The 16,385-nt window shown below is 43.2% G+C and overlaps 1 protein-coding gene across 11 annotated transcripts in view; it reads right to left on the bottom strand.

Annotated features, from left to right (window-relative positions):
• Positions 1–16,385, bottom strand: part of LOC122884773 (echinoderm microtubule-associated protein-like 6) — a 107,419-nt gene that overhangs the window by 87,187 nt on the left and 3,847 nt on the right. The window lies entirely within an intron of this gene.

Raw genomic sequence — 16,385 nt, 5'->3', positions numbered from 1 at the left:
GCTTCAGAAGACTCCCCACCTTCAGGGACACTCAGGGCCCCCGGTGTTCCTGCTGGTTAGCCTCAGCTCTGTATTAGCGGTTCTGGCTGAACTGGTTGGTTTTGTGGTTGTTGCTGATGATGATGAGCCTGCAGGTCACTCTAACAGCCTGCCTGCTCTCTGTGTTAGTGGATGCATAAACTCCTTCAACCAGCAGTAGCATCTATAACTTGATTTATATCACGAGGGGGGAGGGGGAGGAGGGCTGGAAGTAAGACTTTTAATACACTTGTAACTGAGCATTTTTACATTTTTGTATTATTACTTATACTTAAGGATCTGAATACGTCTTCCACCACTGGAAAAGGCCGACCACAGCTGAATGTTGAAACCAGTACTGCCGTGCCTTTAAGGATCATACCTGTGTTTTTGAATGATCATAATGGCCCCGTTCACACCGCAAGTCTTAATGCTCAATTCTGATTTTTTTTGCTCAGATCTGATTTTTTTGTTTGGCTGTTCACGTTACCTTTTAAAATGTGGCCTATATCTGATTCCAGTGTGAACTGTTTGAGGTTTCAAACTAACCCGCATGCGCAAAAGAACAATAACAATGACGTCAGACGCAGCACGCTGTTGCACTAAAGTTCGTTTAAAAACGGAGCGGTTACGGTAGGATCCTTCTAGTTTAGCTTGAATTGAAGTTTCTCCCCATGTACTAATTAGGTCTAACACCTCCCTCTCCCTCCATTGACTCGCTCCATCGCTGTTCTCCATATCTAGTCAAGTTTTTAACGTTACTGTCTGCGTCTGTCGTGTCTGGGGCTAACTCGCCGGCGCATAATTGTGACAAATGTCGACGTAGATTGGCGTAAAAGTCGCATCAAATCCGCCTTGGTTGTTCACACTGCGGCCGCATTGAAAAAAAAAAAATCAGATCTGGGTGTGATTCAGGACCACATATGTATGTGGTCTAAAAAATCAGATCTGGGCAAGATTTGAGTGTTCACACTACCTCTGAAGAAGTCTGACCTGGTCACTTGACCCCAAAAAAAATCGGATTTGGGCCACTTTTGCCTGCAGTGTGAACGGGGCCTAACTACTATTTTACATGTCCAAATCAGACGCCATTAATGTTATTAGTAACACCTGTGATTTTCCTACCCGGAAAAGCCAAAATGTCGGAGTGCAGACTCCATGTTGAACATGCCCTTTAACTGCATCACAACACAATGACCTGCTTTGGCAGAAAATACACTTGCTTTGCGGGTTGACTGTCATAGAAATGAACTGAAATCAATGGCAGCCTGGGAGGAAGGAAAGACACTGATTGTTATAAAACATATGGTGGGATTTGGAAAATAGTTGGCAGTATTATGAATGGATGTTTTAAAAAAAGAATTGCAAAACTTCCAGCATGGTTTCTTCAATTTAATGTGAATCTAAACCCATCCAGGAAAAAATGTTAATCATCACGGAGCAGCTCAGTGTTTCTGTTTGTGTTTGTATTTAAGCTTTTTTAAATGACACACAATGTTAAAGTGTGTTACCTATATGTGTTTCTGTCACGACTGTGTGTGTGTGTGTGTGTTTCCATTGCACTGTGTCTCTCAGGTAATCTGTACGTCAACACAGAAACCAACAGATATTCAACTCTCTGCACCTGGAAACACAAACAGCAACACAATGTGTGTGTGTGTGTGTGTGTGTGTGTGTGTGTGTGTGTGTTTGCTGGAGATGTGACATCCACAAAATTTCCACAGCTTCTCTCTTAAATGCTTTCAAGGCCAAAACATCAAATAAGTAACATTAAAACTTTGAAAAGCAACTGCAAACAAGCTGACATTTAGTCGCAAGTGGACAAGTACGGATTTCTAATTCAAAGTGGCTACAATCAATATTTAGCGAATATTGGACTTTTTTTTATTGCAGTTTAAATTGCTGCTAGCGAGGCAGTTATGTTTGAACAAAAACGCTTCAGATTACAGGAAACATATGAGCTCAAGCTCGTCAGCTGGACTTTCTCTCTCTCGTTCAGCCGCGATTAGACGACTGGTTAGTTTTATCCAGTCAAGCAGAAACACCACCAAAAACCACACAGCAAAACATAACGATGTTCTGTGGTTTCTTCCTGTGTGTGTGTGTGTGTGTGTGTGTGTGTGTGTGTGCGTGTCAGTTGGTCGGTCAGGTTCTGCCTGCAGGCGACCGAACAGGAAGTGGGACAGAGGAAGAAAGAAAGGAGAAACAGGACGACAGAGCGAGAGAGTCTGACGAACTGAACACACACCAACACAGATCCTTCAGTCACAGTTCATCCTCATTTACCGCCTTAAACGTGAGACAGTGACATGAGCGTAACTCGTGTCTGTGTGATAATTACATTCAGATGTGGTCACGGGAAACAGAATTTGTTAAAAAGGCCATTATATTCATCAGAATAACATGCCTTCTGATATAAATCTCTCTCTCTGTTTGCCGAGATCGAATGATCGACACGCGGCATCCAGCACAGCAGCCGATCAGCGTTCACGGGTCGACGTGCAGGCGATCGTCCCGCCCATAGCGCTTAGTGCGAAGTTGAAAGCGAGTCCAGCGGAGCGCTGACACAGATGCTGAACTTTTCTGTTTCATATCTTATATAGTTTTATTCATCGTTCGGGTGTTGTGCGTCTATTGAAAGTAAGTGCATTATATGTGATCTTTGTAGGATCGCTTGTGTGTTATGGTATTCTATTTGCTTGTATACAGTACATCACTATGGCTAATGAGAAGAGATTATTGTCTTTAGCACGATGTTACGCTGTATATATGTTTCCTTTATTCATACTCGCTTACACTGATGTTGTGTTTGTATATTTCGGTGCAGTTTACTTGTCTAAGCGCTCGTTTTCGAGAGATTCTAAGTTGTAAACAACTTAATGTCCAGACCAAGCACTGCTATATAGAACAGATTAAGCTGTTTTATTGTTTAACTTATCGTGCACGACATACCCAATTTGTTTTCTTGCAACTATTAATCCTTTTAATTTTGTATTTTGCTAAATATACATTGTGTATTTTTGTTTAACAGTCAATGTTAATATTATGTATATTTATTTTTACTCTGTTTTATAGAAAAACCACGTACACATACTGAAAACACCCAACTAAGTAAACTTTTCAACGTTCTACTAATAACGGAGTTGTTGTGGTGACAAATGAACGGGTTACTCCCATATTTCAACCATCTTTGCCTGTCTCTTAGCGGACGCCCTGTGGCGGGTTTCAAACCTAACCAGCAATATACTTTAATGGGAATGTGCTACCAACAGCTGACTCATCTTTTCAGAATTAATTGTGTGTTTAAAAGAGGATAACATTTTTAAATGATTTTTAAATCACACACACAGGGTTTCACCAACTCAACTAGTCGACAGATCAAACCACTAGTCGGCGCTGCGGGCGGCAGCTGAATACTCGTTGATAATATGATTTTAGCTAGCATCACCAGATGTACAGTAGCTACTGTGTAAAACACCAATGCTTGTATATATTTACATAGTTTCCTTGACAATCCTCTGTGTATAATATGACCATATTTATTAGTATTTTTCAGTGCGGTCTCCACTGTTTCTGCTCTGCACCATTCATTTGCTGCAGGAAGCTAAAGATAACTTGTAAAGCTACTGAATGTGTTTTAATGTGAGGTAGCGGCAGGAAGTTCGAGGGTTGTGTTGCCTCAGTGTACTCTGGTGCGGACCTCTCGGTGTATCGAGTATTTGGTGTCAGGCCACAAGAGTGCAGGACACATAATATTCGTGAAGTAAAGCAATATGCTTCATTATCCTCCCAAAATATGAAGCTGTAGGCTACTGAAGCTGATAACAGTGTTTTATTTTACTTACTGCGATAATTGTGTTGATGCTACGTGCGTATTATTTTTACAGCAGGCTAAATAAACAAAAATCTCTAAAGTCGTATTTATGTTGTATCACGACAGCAGCAGAAATAAAAGAGACAGTAAAGGTATTAAAAAATCAAAATGCAAAACAATTAATAAAACTGAACTAAACGTTGTCTGTCAACCAAACTGCAGCAGCGAGTCTCAACAAACTTCGCTGGCAGCAGGAATAATATCTACAAGCTAACAAGCACGGAGTCTACTGTCCGGGAATTTGATATAGCGGCCAAACCGTGGAATTACAACTTCGGGGTCGTCACAAGACTTTTCCCCCCAAAGACTTACATTGTGAAAGAAAGCGGCTGTAAAACGGTGGAAAATTTGGTCGTCACAACCCTCGCGAAATGACTCGTTTCACTATCTGAATTCGATCCATTTGGTCCGATAATATTTGTAAAGTCTAGAAGAGCCGCAAGATTAGATCATTTTATCCCCATTCAAGTTAGCGGAGGGCTAAACCGGAAGTTAGCCGGCTCGAGCCCGCCGAGGGAGGCGGGGTTAAATGAAACGCTAGAGCGCATCCTACAGCTTCTGCGAAGATCCGGGTAATTTTATACCGGGAAGTCGAACTTTTTTTGGCTTCATGCGCCACTGAGCAGCTTTCACAGGAATGACCGGGGGCCCCGACCTCCGACGCTGTATCCAGCTCTCTCTATACATCCATGTCTGACTCTCGTACAGGAACAAATCTGCTGAAAGGTCAGAGAAACAATAAAAGCTCTTTATATAAAAAGGCTGAGTCTACAAACCTAATTTTTTTTTTTAAAGTTACTTAATAAAAATAATATATCATTTGGCAGAAAACAGCAACACAAAAAGTAAATGCGTACAGATACAGATTGCACAGAAGTTGAAGGGCTGAGATAAGACATTGGTTGTTGAAAGGTTAATATCTGTATACATTTTTAAATTGCAGAAGGAGGGATTATTTCTAATGTGACACGGGATTTCATTCCAAATGTTAGTATGCGCGCAGAAAAAGGATCGGAAACCATAATTATTATGAAAAGCAGGTTCATTTGTGATGATCTGGTTAAGTGGTGCAGAATTGTGTCTTGGCAAGTGAAGAAGAAATGCTATTGAACTCGGGGATCCAGAGAGTTTAGGAACATTTAACTCTGGTTTGGACTCAAGTAAAAATACCAAAATATGAAAACGAGCAAAGTGAAGTGAGTGGAAGTGAGCCTGAGGGAGCTGAACAGATCTGAACTGAGCTCTTTACAGCAGCATCCAGCCTGAGATAATAATTGCTCATATTCAGCAGCCGCCCGATGCTTCGCTGCAGAGGAACATAAAGGCTGATCGCCCCCCGGGAGGCCTCGGCCATGAAAGAGCCAATGAAAGAAAAAGACAGTCCCACTCTCTCCCTTTCAGAAAGACTCAACATGGATTTAATGCATCAACATGGAGTCTGCAATTATTGAAGCAATCCATCAGGCAGGCGGCGAGAGAAACGAGTGCAGTTATGACTCAGAGCTTTCAACACAAGCAGCTGCAGAAAGGAAAGGAAAGACTTATCATCCAGTATAACCAGATATATTATTTCTAACCCTAAATATTCACATTTCAGAGGATCATTCTGTTTTTTACGCTTTGGCCTAATAAACTAAACATCACCAGCCCCGCCGCCGCATCGGACAATTCTGCAAAACCCCAGATTGTGTTCAGTTACGATTTTAAAACACAATGCCAGTGTTTTTATTTAGTATTTCTTTCTGTGCATGGCAGCAGTTTAAGGTTGGGAGACAGGTGGATACGGCATATAAAAGCACACACACACACACACACGCGCACACGCACACCTTTCCGACGGGGCTGTGACTTTCACGCTCGGCGACTGGTCATCCGTGCGGAGGTGAGACAGCAAGCAGGGTTTGAACTTCTCTCCCGGCTCTCTATTTCTGTCACTTTTCACGTGAACAACACTATGAGACTGTCTGAAAATACTGAAACCATTATACTTGCAGACTCGTTCAAAATCCATACTTCCTGTGATATTCGGCTGAAATCGATGTATCATCTCGATTTTCTGCTGAGCGCGTTCCAAACGATAACATCAGGTTCAGACGGCCTGTGTTTCCTCCATAGTCTTTGGTTTAAGTTCATTTCCGTCAGATGAGTTTAGTCTGTCCAGGAAAAGTCTTGGTATTCAAATGGCAGCTAGCCAAAGCTAATGGCGAGCCCTCGTGAAAGAGTGATGCTACCTTCTAGTATCTCGCAAGAAATACAGGAAAAGCAAAGATTTGAGAAGCGTCAGACAAACATAAGGCTAATTTTATGTTTTAATTGCCGAAAAGTGATTTTTTATTTTTCTCCCAAAAACATTCTTTCTCTTAAATATGACTATTGGAGAGGTTTTTTTTTAATAAAAGAGAGCTTATTATATATATATATATATATATATATATAATATATATTCAATTATATTTATTAAATCCTTATTTCTGTCGTTGTATTTTGTGACTGGTTTGTGTGACAAATTATAATGTAATTGTGTATGTACAGTAGGCTGTTTTTCAACTCATCCTGTAAAATAAAAGGCCCTGAACTGAAGCGCATTGGTTGACTAAAGAGTCACTTATTATTGCTGAATTAAAAAAATTCAACAATATGAGGCTTTTTTTGTTGTTTTTTTTAATCTCCGTGGTGCTGCGACCTCTGACCTCCTCACTTCTGGTTGCTTGTAAAATTTGCTGATCTGGGAACAGATGTCTTTTTTTTTTTATTCTGCTGCAAGTCAGCCTGGATCACAGCGTTGGCTAAGTGACTAAAATGCAAATGTAATTACTACCTCAGTCGTCTGCAGATTTTATCGGCTCCAGTTTGTGGGAGATCAGCCGCAGTGCAGCAGACGCAAACTTCAACCCTCAAGTCCAAACTCACGTCTGTGTTTCACCAAATATAGTTTTAAAAAAAATCATTAAGACCAGCTGCTGTTTTCATTAAACAAGCTCTTCATCCCCTCTTGATTTGAGCTGTTTACACACATTTTAGTTATAAAGCAGAGACGACAAAAGTAAGTTTAGAGAAGGTTTGATAAAAGCAGGTAAAACTCTGTCCTGTTCCAATCTTTAATGTCAACATGACGAAACACTGGAGACATCAGCAAAAGAGAAAACGAACCTATAATCAGTTGTTTTACATCACTTCTAACAGGCTCTTCTTTGGCCGATACGCAAATGAAAACTGTTTTATTGTAAAAAATAGAGACATAAAACTGGTCATCATATTCTGTAGTATCTGTGGAACATGCGGTACGATCATTTGTTTCTGAGCAGAAGTTTGCGGTTCCCAGTGTGTTACTTTTCTCCTGATTTCCTGGTGAAGACAGTTTTTTTTTGTCCCACAAAAACACAACAAATGAATAATAGAGGAATCAGAACCACAGTCCAGTGTCGTATTGGGAGACCGATCGACGCAACCTCCGGGACGCCTCTAGCCCTGACCCAGGACCCCTTCTCACCCTCTTTCTACTAACAGAGGCCACCCTCACCTCCCACTGACCGTGAGTGGTTCCAGCTTCCCCTTCACTCAGAAAACCCTCGGAAACACCTGTTCTCGGTGCTGGCAGGTGGAACAGTGAAGCCTCTTACTGGTGCAGTCTGTCATGTCTCTCAGCCAAGTTTCAGCAACAATTTACGACACCTAATGTGGCACAGCGAGCATCTAGAAAGACAAATATCCTGTATTTACTCCCGCTATTAGAAGAGCGAGTCTTTTTTTATTCCACTCATTCTTCTTCCTTGTCAAAACCTGGTGCCTACATTACCCACGATGCAACTCGACCTGCTGGCAGTTGGGGTGGGGAGTTGTGGTGTGTTATGCTAGTAGCGGCTAATGTAGCCTGCAGCTACGGGGGGTCTGCTGAGCTCACGTCTTTCCGACTCCACACCAACAGGAACTCGCAGTCTTCAGCCCCGGCCGACGCTGACTCGAGTGACATCACTTGAGGACTCCACACAGCTCCCTCTGAGACGCTGAAGGCTTTATACGACTTTAAAACACCTGCAGTAGAACTCCTTTTGAGTTCCCTTTTAGATGAACATGTGTTTAGAGGGTTACCTCGTGATAAATAAACCGTCCTCCCTGAATCCAAGTGCCAAAGCAGCTGTAGTCTACTTCCAGAGAGCCATTATGAACCGCGTAACCATCAAAAACAGGAATTCGCACTCAGATATAAGAGAGTCCTGGTTGAACACTGTTTTTCCGAGCCTAAACTGGGACCAGAACTCCTCTCCATCCATTTGGAGTGTAATGGTGTGCTGGCAGATTTCCACTGTAACAGCACCGGCTGTGGTGCCAGTAGTGATGAAAAGGCCAATGCATCAGACTGGGCCAGTGACAGTGATATTTCCTGCAGCCAGCAATAACCCAAATACTGCTCCTACTGGGTCTGTTCATACTGCGTGTCTTTATCGGTGAAAAACAGAGAAATGTTTGAAAGATAGAGGGAGAGTCTAAAATATGTCACGAGGGACGGCTTCATCTTGGCGAGAAAATTACGTCTAATTCTGTGAACATTGTGTTCAGGTGGGTTTATTTTTACTGCGTACCTCTTAATCTCACCGATTGTCACCTGTTTAATCCGTACACACACAGAAATGTGTAAATAACAATGCGGGATTCCAGGAGGAGTTCATTGTTTGTACTTTGAAGATGTTTTATGAGTCTGCGGTGGCCGGTGCTGTCCTGTATGCTGTTGCATGCTGGGGCAGCAGGCTGAGGGTAGCGGACGCCAACAGACTCAACAAACTGACCCGTAAGGCCGGTGACATTGTGGGGGTGGAGCTGGACTCTCTGGCGGTGGTGTCAGAGAGGAGGATGCTGGGTAAACTACACGCCATCTTGGACGGCGTCTCCCACCCGCTCCATGACGTGCTGGTCAAACAAAGGAGCGCCTTCAGCGGAAGACTCATCCCCCCACAATGCACCACAGAGCGCCACAGGAAGTCATTCCTGCCTGTGGCCATCAGACTCTTCTCCTCCCTCTAAGTGTCAGTCTGTTTGACCCGAAGTCACTAAACTGGACATTGATCATTAACATCTCTGCAATACTTAATAATAATTGTGCAATATCCTGTTTACTACAGCTGTGCAATATCAGAATCAGAAATACTTTATTGCAGCAGCTCGTCTTTACGTCAGTGCACACAGGAGAAAGTACTAGAAAACGATATGATACACTACACTATCATCCGTCTCATTATAATCTTAATAAGCTACACTTGACAGTTCATGCACTATTACCTTATACCGTATTATTATCATCAACCTGTAAACCCACTTTGTACTTCACACTTATTTAAATTTTATACGTATACCCACTTACTTAATGTATCTGACCTGTATTATAGTGTATTATATTTTTTGCTCAGTACTTCCTGTGTGCACTGACGTGACAGTGAGCTGCTGTAACGAAAGAGTTTCCCCTCGGGGATCAATAAAGTATTTCTGATTCTTTTGTAGTATTCGGTGATTTGGTGACGGCTGCCTAGAACATCTGGACACTGAGCACACGGATCTGCAAAGGCGCAAGTCACAAACCTCTCGGAGCCACCTTTCAAACACAGGGGTGAATGTTTGATACTGAAAATATAGATTTTCTTCATGCACAATAGTCAAAGTTGCTGCAGGAAGCATTTCAAGGCAAATAATCACCTCACATCAGTTTGAATTCCTCTTTATGTCTAAGGAATTGTCTGTTTTGGCAGAAACTTTTACATTATGCTTCAATGGCCAAAACCACTGCAGTGAGATGGAGGCGACCCACCATACATGTACTGTTCAAAACACATGCAGCACATTTAAGTCCGTCCTCTCTCGCTCTTCCCGAGGTTTCTTCCATTTTTTTAGGGGAGAATTTTTCCGCATCGAGGGGTCCCTGAGGCAAATCTGTGATTTGTCACTGGGCTGTATAAATAAAAATGGACTTAAATGTAGCGTCCCAACATCCAGCTATGAACCTGCAGTCAGCTGCGAGGGATAATTTGGCATTAACACAAATCTAACACTCCTATCAGAGAGCATGGCCCGGCTGAGGCAGCATCCTGCTTTTCAATTAGTGTGACACACACACACACACACACACACACACACACACACACACACACACACACACACAGTACCGCAGGCAGCAGCTGACTGGCCTGCTGTATAAACTGTCCAAACATGCCTGCTGCGCCGATGACTCATAGGCTGTTTAGTGTCGGTGAATACACCAGGTGTGTGTGTGTGTGTGTGTGTGTGTGTGACCGTGTTGGGATGAATGAGCGACCTCGCTGAATCATCTTCCTCCTCCACTCGCTCTAATTTGCTCTCATCAACAGAGAAAATCCCTTCTGCTGCTCGCCCAAAGCTCAGATTCTTCTTTTTTACTTTAATTACGACAGTTACGGCGTCAATCACAATTTACAGCAACAACAACAACAACAACAACAACACGCGCTAGCTAGATGGACATTTAGTGTTTTGCTAAACAGCGATCGTCTATTTTGAGATCTAAACTTGATCAAAAATGAAACGGCGGTTATTAACATCAAAAGAAAAAGAGAAGGGAGCAGAGATGCCTGCTGATGAGAGAGCGGGACCGCCAGGACTACCCTCCACCTCTGGAAGGGCAGCCCGCCAAACCCACGCCCCGCAAACGGACCGACCCTCCTCGAAAGCCAGAAAATACAGAGAGGAACACATAAACTATGGTTTCACGTGCATCGTTATAAATCAGGTACAACACCCTGATTCGCGGGGCCGCGGGTCGTCAGCAGTCTAATATCGGGGGTCGCGGGCTGAAAAGTTCGGGAACCCCTGCCCTAAAAAGTAGTAAAAAGTATTACTTATACTGGACATAAAACTTTCCCTTTTCCTGCAACACCCACTCCTGCAATTTAAGCATGACTAATATTTACATGTTCATGCAACTCAAAGTGCTTGGTTTAACCATAACCAAAGAGGTTTCAGTAGCTTAAACTTCCCCACACACAAGACAAGAGGACGTGAACCCGCTGAGCTTCGTAAATGTTTCATCCAACCTGCCTACAAACATAACGGCACGTAACATTTCCTGGGCTGGAGCCAAAGGGACGATGAAAGGGAAATTCATTCAAGTGTTTATGTTTATTTGAACTTCTAAGATATTTTGTCTGTAACTTGAAGAGCAGTGATGTCGACTAAATAACGTAAGAAACGCTAACTACCTTTAGTTAAAGGCAGAATGACGATAATCCCTCTCAATCATCACTTATGACGCGCTAGAAGTGTGTGTCTGCTTGTATTTTCTAATTTTGCCTTTGGGCAGTCGGTGTGTAGCCCCCCCCCCAACCATTAATGGCGCGCAGAGCGAGAGGAAGCTATGAAAATGGGCTGACACAGCGCCAAAAAACCCGAATGAAGAGCGGGCCTGTTTTCTGTTGGCTAGGTAGGTGCCGGCGGTTAGCTTAGTTAGCTTGCTAAAAGTATCGGCTTTTCCATAACAACAAATGTAACGTTCCAAAAATAGTAGCTAGCATCCAGGTAAATAATCACCAGCCTCCACCGAGTTACACTGAACATATTTTTGGCCACTAGGGGGCAGAACAGCATAGCTGGTTTACAGTTATGCAGGCCAGTATGACCTTATAAAGTTGTTCTAGCTAACTTGTTAGCAAACACCTGCCTACTTCCGCCTCCAGCAGCTACAGAGCGACACGACGCTTCATCAGGAGGCGAGTTTGTGTCTCCTGATGGACGTCGGTCCGGTCTTCTCTCTGTCAGCTCTGTGTTTGGTCTCCAGCAGCTGCTGAGGGAAACATCTGGCTCTTTAGCAGCTAGATGCTCCGCTATGTTCACCAGCTGCTCTCTGACTGCGTCCGTCTGCTGCCGAGCGGGTCGTGTACATGAAAACAGCTGCTGCTGGAAACACTAGAGACTGAACCAGACAGGAAATGTGCCGGAAAACCAAAACTAGCAGCTAAAAGAGGCTAAGTAGCGCAGTAGAGCTGCAGAGTTTGAGACAATTCTGTGTGGGTGCAAAGCTAGGAGTGACCCCTTTCACAGCCCTGACTGGGAAACAGACCCTCCATTATATAACTGTCGGATAATCCCATATTAAAAGGTTTTGGTTTGACACGTTCTGAACAAATGTTTAATTAGTTCATGCAGATCCACAGACTGTGTTCTGGGCTTTAAAGGGGTTTTGAGGCTATTTTGGACACATGGCTCCTCTTTGTTTTCTTCTCTTTGTCCAGTTTTGTGATCGTATCTTTACAGAAAACTATAAAATCTATAATTATATGAGCTATTTGAGACTTGCACCAAATAATGTTTAATTACATTATCTCCCCTGATGAGTTTATGTGAACTTTGCTGTGTTTTTTCCTCAGTTTATGTTGCCCAGGTGAGGACGATGACATTCATCACCTGAAAATGCATCTGGCTCCTCTAACAAGATCGCTGACGTGCAGCTCGTTAGGAGTTCACCTGAGCTGGACCTCCAGGTCGTCTCGTTTTATTAGATTTGGAAACATCCTGATATTATTCAGCAGTTATTACATTACATGTTACTATACACAGACTGCGGTGTGTCATCAGTTAAAATAAGAAATGCATTTTATCTTTGCTGTGTTTACAGTCTTTATCCTGTTTGTTTATGCTGCCTTCAAGTCATGTGGCAAATATCAGAATTAGGAGAAGAAAACGCATGAATGAGGCAACAAAGAGGGAAATACGACATAAAAACGTCGAATTTAAAATGTGTCTTTGGTCCAGATGAAGTACAGCTGAAGGTTTATGACTTAATGTAAACGTTACATAACAAGTTGTATAATTAGTTTATTTTCTAATGCAGCAGTACGCATTTCTTTTTCTCATATAAACATGCGCTTTTTAGACATTTAGCAAGTGAAATGTGAGACATCACATGGGAAATAATCAATTTCACATGTAGAGTATATCACACGTGTGAAAACATGGATTTTACATTTAAATTAATGTAGTTTTACATACATTTTTCCATTAAGTCTGACTTTGTGTTCATGTTAGCTGATTTGTGGTCGTGGGGGAGTTACTTTGCTTTGTTTCGTCATAACAAATCAGCAGTCACTGTTGTATCTGTCCCGCTGGCGTCGCTGGTGGTCAGTCACAGAAATGATTAATCTGAGAGTTTTTTGATCTGACACCTCCATAGTTCAGTTTAGGTTAGGTGTAAGCAATTAAACTAGGTTAACCTTAACTTTCCGAAGATCATAAGGTTCGGAGAAACCGTCCGTCACCCCAGCCTCCCGTCTCAGAGGCTTTTCGGTGCTATAACAACGTCACACTGCCTGCATTTCTGCCTTTGTCCGCGACACACGAAAGTCATTATTTGCAACAGATGACGGCAGTTTTGTGTGTTTGAACAAACGACCAATGATTTTCGGTTCGGGACAGTATCTTCAGGTTTCCAGCGCTCCCAGTTTATCTGATGCAACGTGACATATTTACACACTGGAAAGGACTTCGCTAATGTGAGTGTTTTACATGTTGTATGACAAACAAGCTTCCTCCCCGAGGGGCAACTTCTGTGTGACACATCCGATCTGGAAGAAAGACAGATATCCTCATCTGCTCCTGAGCCTTTTCTGCACCGCTGATGGATGAACTGCAAGAAGCAACAAGCGCTGCCAGCCGGTAAAAGTTTAAATATCAACATTTGCTCATTACATACCAGCGATGTCGGACCTTAAAAAGCCCAGAAGGAAATCATCACCCAAAGCCTAAAAAGCTGTTTTCTGGTACAGTGTAGATCTGTTTGTGTTTAGATTTTAGCTTCTGTCAAACTAAACCAAACTGTGTGGGAGAGATAAAACCCCGCCAGGGTTTCCAAAACACATCTCGACCAAACGTCCAAACGAGCCCAGAGACAGAATCTAACCATTATCCGAGTAGGAAGGTAAAAAGCAAGGCTTAACTGAGGTTCATTCGGTTGTTGTTATTGTATAAATGCTTTACTAGTCAGCTTCTTACAGCCCACATACGTCTTAACCACAAATATCCCTCTGCTGTAATATTCATATATAGCAGCGTCACTGTAGTGCTTCTGTGGTATTTCTGCACCGCTGCTCGCATGAAAACGTTTCAAAAACCTCATTTAATTATTTGCAAAGCACACAAGAAACTCTGCCATCATTCCAGCACATTCCTGATGCTGCGTTAGTAAATATAAGGCCCGCAGCTGATGATTATTTTCATTCTGAATGATCTGATTTCTCTATTCACCGTTTGGTCTACAAAATTAACGCCCACCACAAATTAGCAGAACAAATTCATGCCTTTTAATTTGACAGTGATGACTGTCTTTTGTTTCTCAGGCTGCAGCAAACGTGTTCAGGTGTGTTAATGTGATGATTTGTTATTGTTCATCCTGTAACGCTTCTCCACCTTTAATCGCAGCCCCAGCAGGAGGCTTCGGCTGCTGGGGAGAGAGCTCAGCGCACTGCAGCTTAGGAAAACACCCGGAGGCAAACACAGAAAACACTTCCGCCGCTTTAACAACACATGCATCGACTCGAACTCACGCTAAGTAAGAGACACATTCACCGCATTTCACATACACGGTGGGGAAAAGAGGGAGCTTTGTACTAAAACGATTGTAACTTTAGAAGATGCTTGATTTGTCTAAACACGCAAAAACGCAGAAGACGCAAAGCTAAGTTACAAGAGAGGTTTCTCGCTGGTCACTTGTAAAACGCTAGTAGGTGTAATGGCTAATATCTCAAATAATATCGCAGTCAGAATGCTAAAACTGAATTAGCTCAATTTTCCAACATCACTGACAAATACATGAAAAATATCATTTATTCGCAGCGTTCGTCAGTGCAGGAGCACCACACCTTTTCCTCTGGTGCCGCTTCAGAAATATCACAATCCACCATCCTGATCTGCATTAAAAAGGTCCTGATCACTGCCTCCTGCTCCTCAGAGGACGGACCCTTCAGAGTGCATCTGCTCCAGCGCCACCCTCAGGACAAACCTTATCACTGCCGGACGGACTTTAGATGAGTCATCGGGATGTTGCTCGGTCGCCTCCAGGGGGCGCTATCTGGACTTTACACTGTTTGCATTTTTAGTTAATGAAGGATTTTTTAGGATTATTTAGTTATTGGTTCACCTTCTGCTGATCTGTGACACTTTATCTGTGCGCCTGCAGCGCTGTGTGTCGGACAGCGTGGTCAGCAACACTGGGGCCCCTCAGGGGACTGTGCTCTCTCCCTTCCTCTTCACCATCTTCACCACGGACTTCAGCCACCACACAGAGTCCTGCCACCTTCAGAAGTTTTCTGATGACTCTGCTGTGGTGGGATGTATCAGCGGTGGTGATGAGACGGAGTACAGGGCTGTGGTGGGTAACTTTGTCTCATGGTGCGAGCAGAACCATCTGCAGCTCAGCGCGACAAAGTTGAAGGAGCTGGTTGTGGATCTACGCAGGGCCAAGACACCAGTGACCCCGGTTTCCATCCAGGGGGTCAGTGTGGACATTGTGGAGGACTACAAGTACCTGGGAGTCCACATGGACAATAAACTGGACTGGACCAAGAACACTCAGGCTGTTTACAGGAAGGGCCAGAGCCGCCTCTGTTTCCTGAGGAGGCTGAGGTCCTTCAACATCTGCCGGACAATGCTGAAGATGTTTTATGAGTCTGCGGTGGCCGGTGCTGTCCTGTATGCTGTTGCATGCTGGGGCAGCAGGCTAAAGGTCGCGGACGCTAACAGACTCAACAAACTGATCCGTAAGGCCGGTGACATTGTGGGGGTGGAGCTGGACTCTCTGGCGGTGGTGTCAGAGAGGAGGATGCTGGGTAAACTACACGCCATCTTGGACGGCGTCTCCCACCCGCTCCATGACGCGCTGGTCAAACAAAGGAGCGCCTTCAGCGGAAGACTCATCCCCCCACAATGCACCACAGAGCGCCACAGGAAGTCATTCCTGCCTGTGGCCATCAGACTCTTTAACTCCTCCCTCTAAGTGTCAGTCTGTGTGACCCGAAGTCACTAAACTGGACATTGATCATTAACATCTCCGCAATACTTAAAAATAATTGTGCAATATTTAGTTTTCCTGTTAGTTTTTCCTATTTATTGATATTATATACCTCCATTACTGCTGTGCAATATCTTAATAATCTCAATAAGCTGCACTTAACTTGACAATACAGGCACCACTACTTATTACTTATATTATTACATTGTATTATTATACTGTATTATCATCATCAACCGGTAAACCCACTTGGTACTTCACACTTATTTTATACATACTTATACCCACCTGGTACTTAATGTATTTTCTGACCTGTTTTTATAGTGTTTTATAGTGTATTATATTGTTTGCTAGTACTTTCTCCTGTGTGCACTGACGTAAAGGCGAGCTGCTGTAACAAAGAGTTTCCCTTCAGGGATCAATAAAGTATTTCTGATTCTGATTAAAAAGACGCAGAATAAAAGTTCTCTGCTG

The sequence above is a fragment of the Siniperca chuatsi genome, linkage group LG11, assembly GCF_020085105.1.
Source record: "Siniperca chuatsi isolate FFG_IHB_CAS linkage group LG11, ASM2008510v1, whole genome shotgun sequence".
NCBI lineage: Eukaryota > Metazoa > Chordata > Actinopteri > Centrarchiformes > Sinipercidae > Siniperca > Siniperca chuatsi.
Note: the sequence above shows the minus strand (reverse complement) of the source record. Positions and strands in the feature narration are given on the sequence as shown.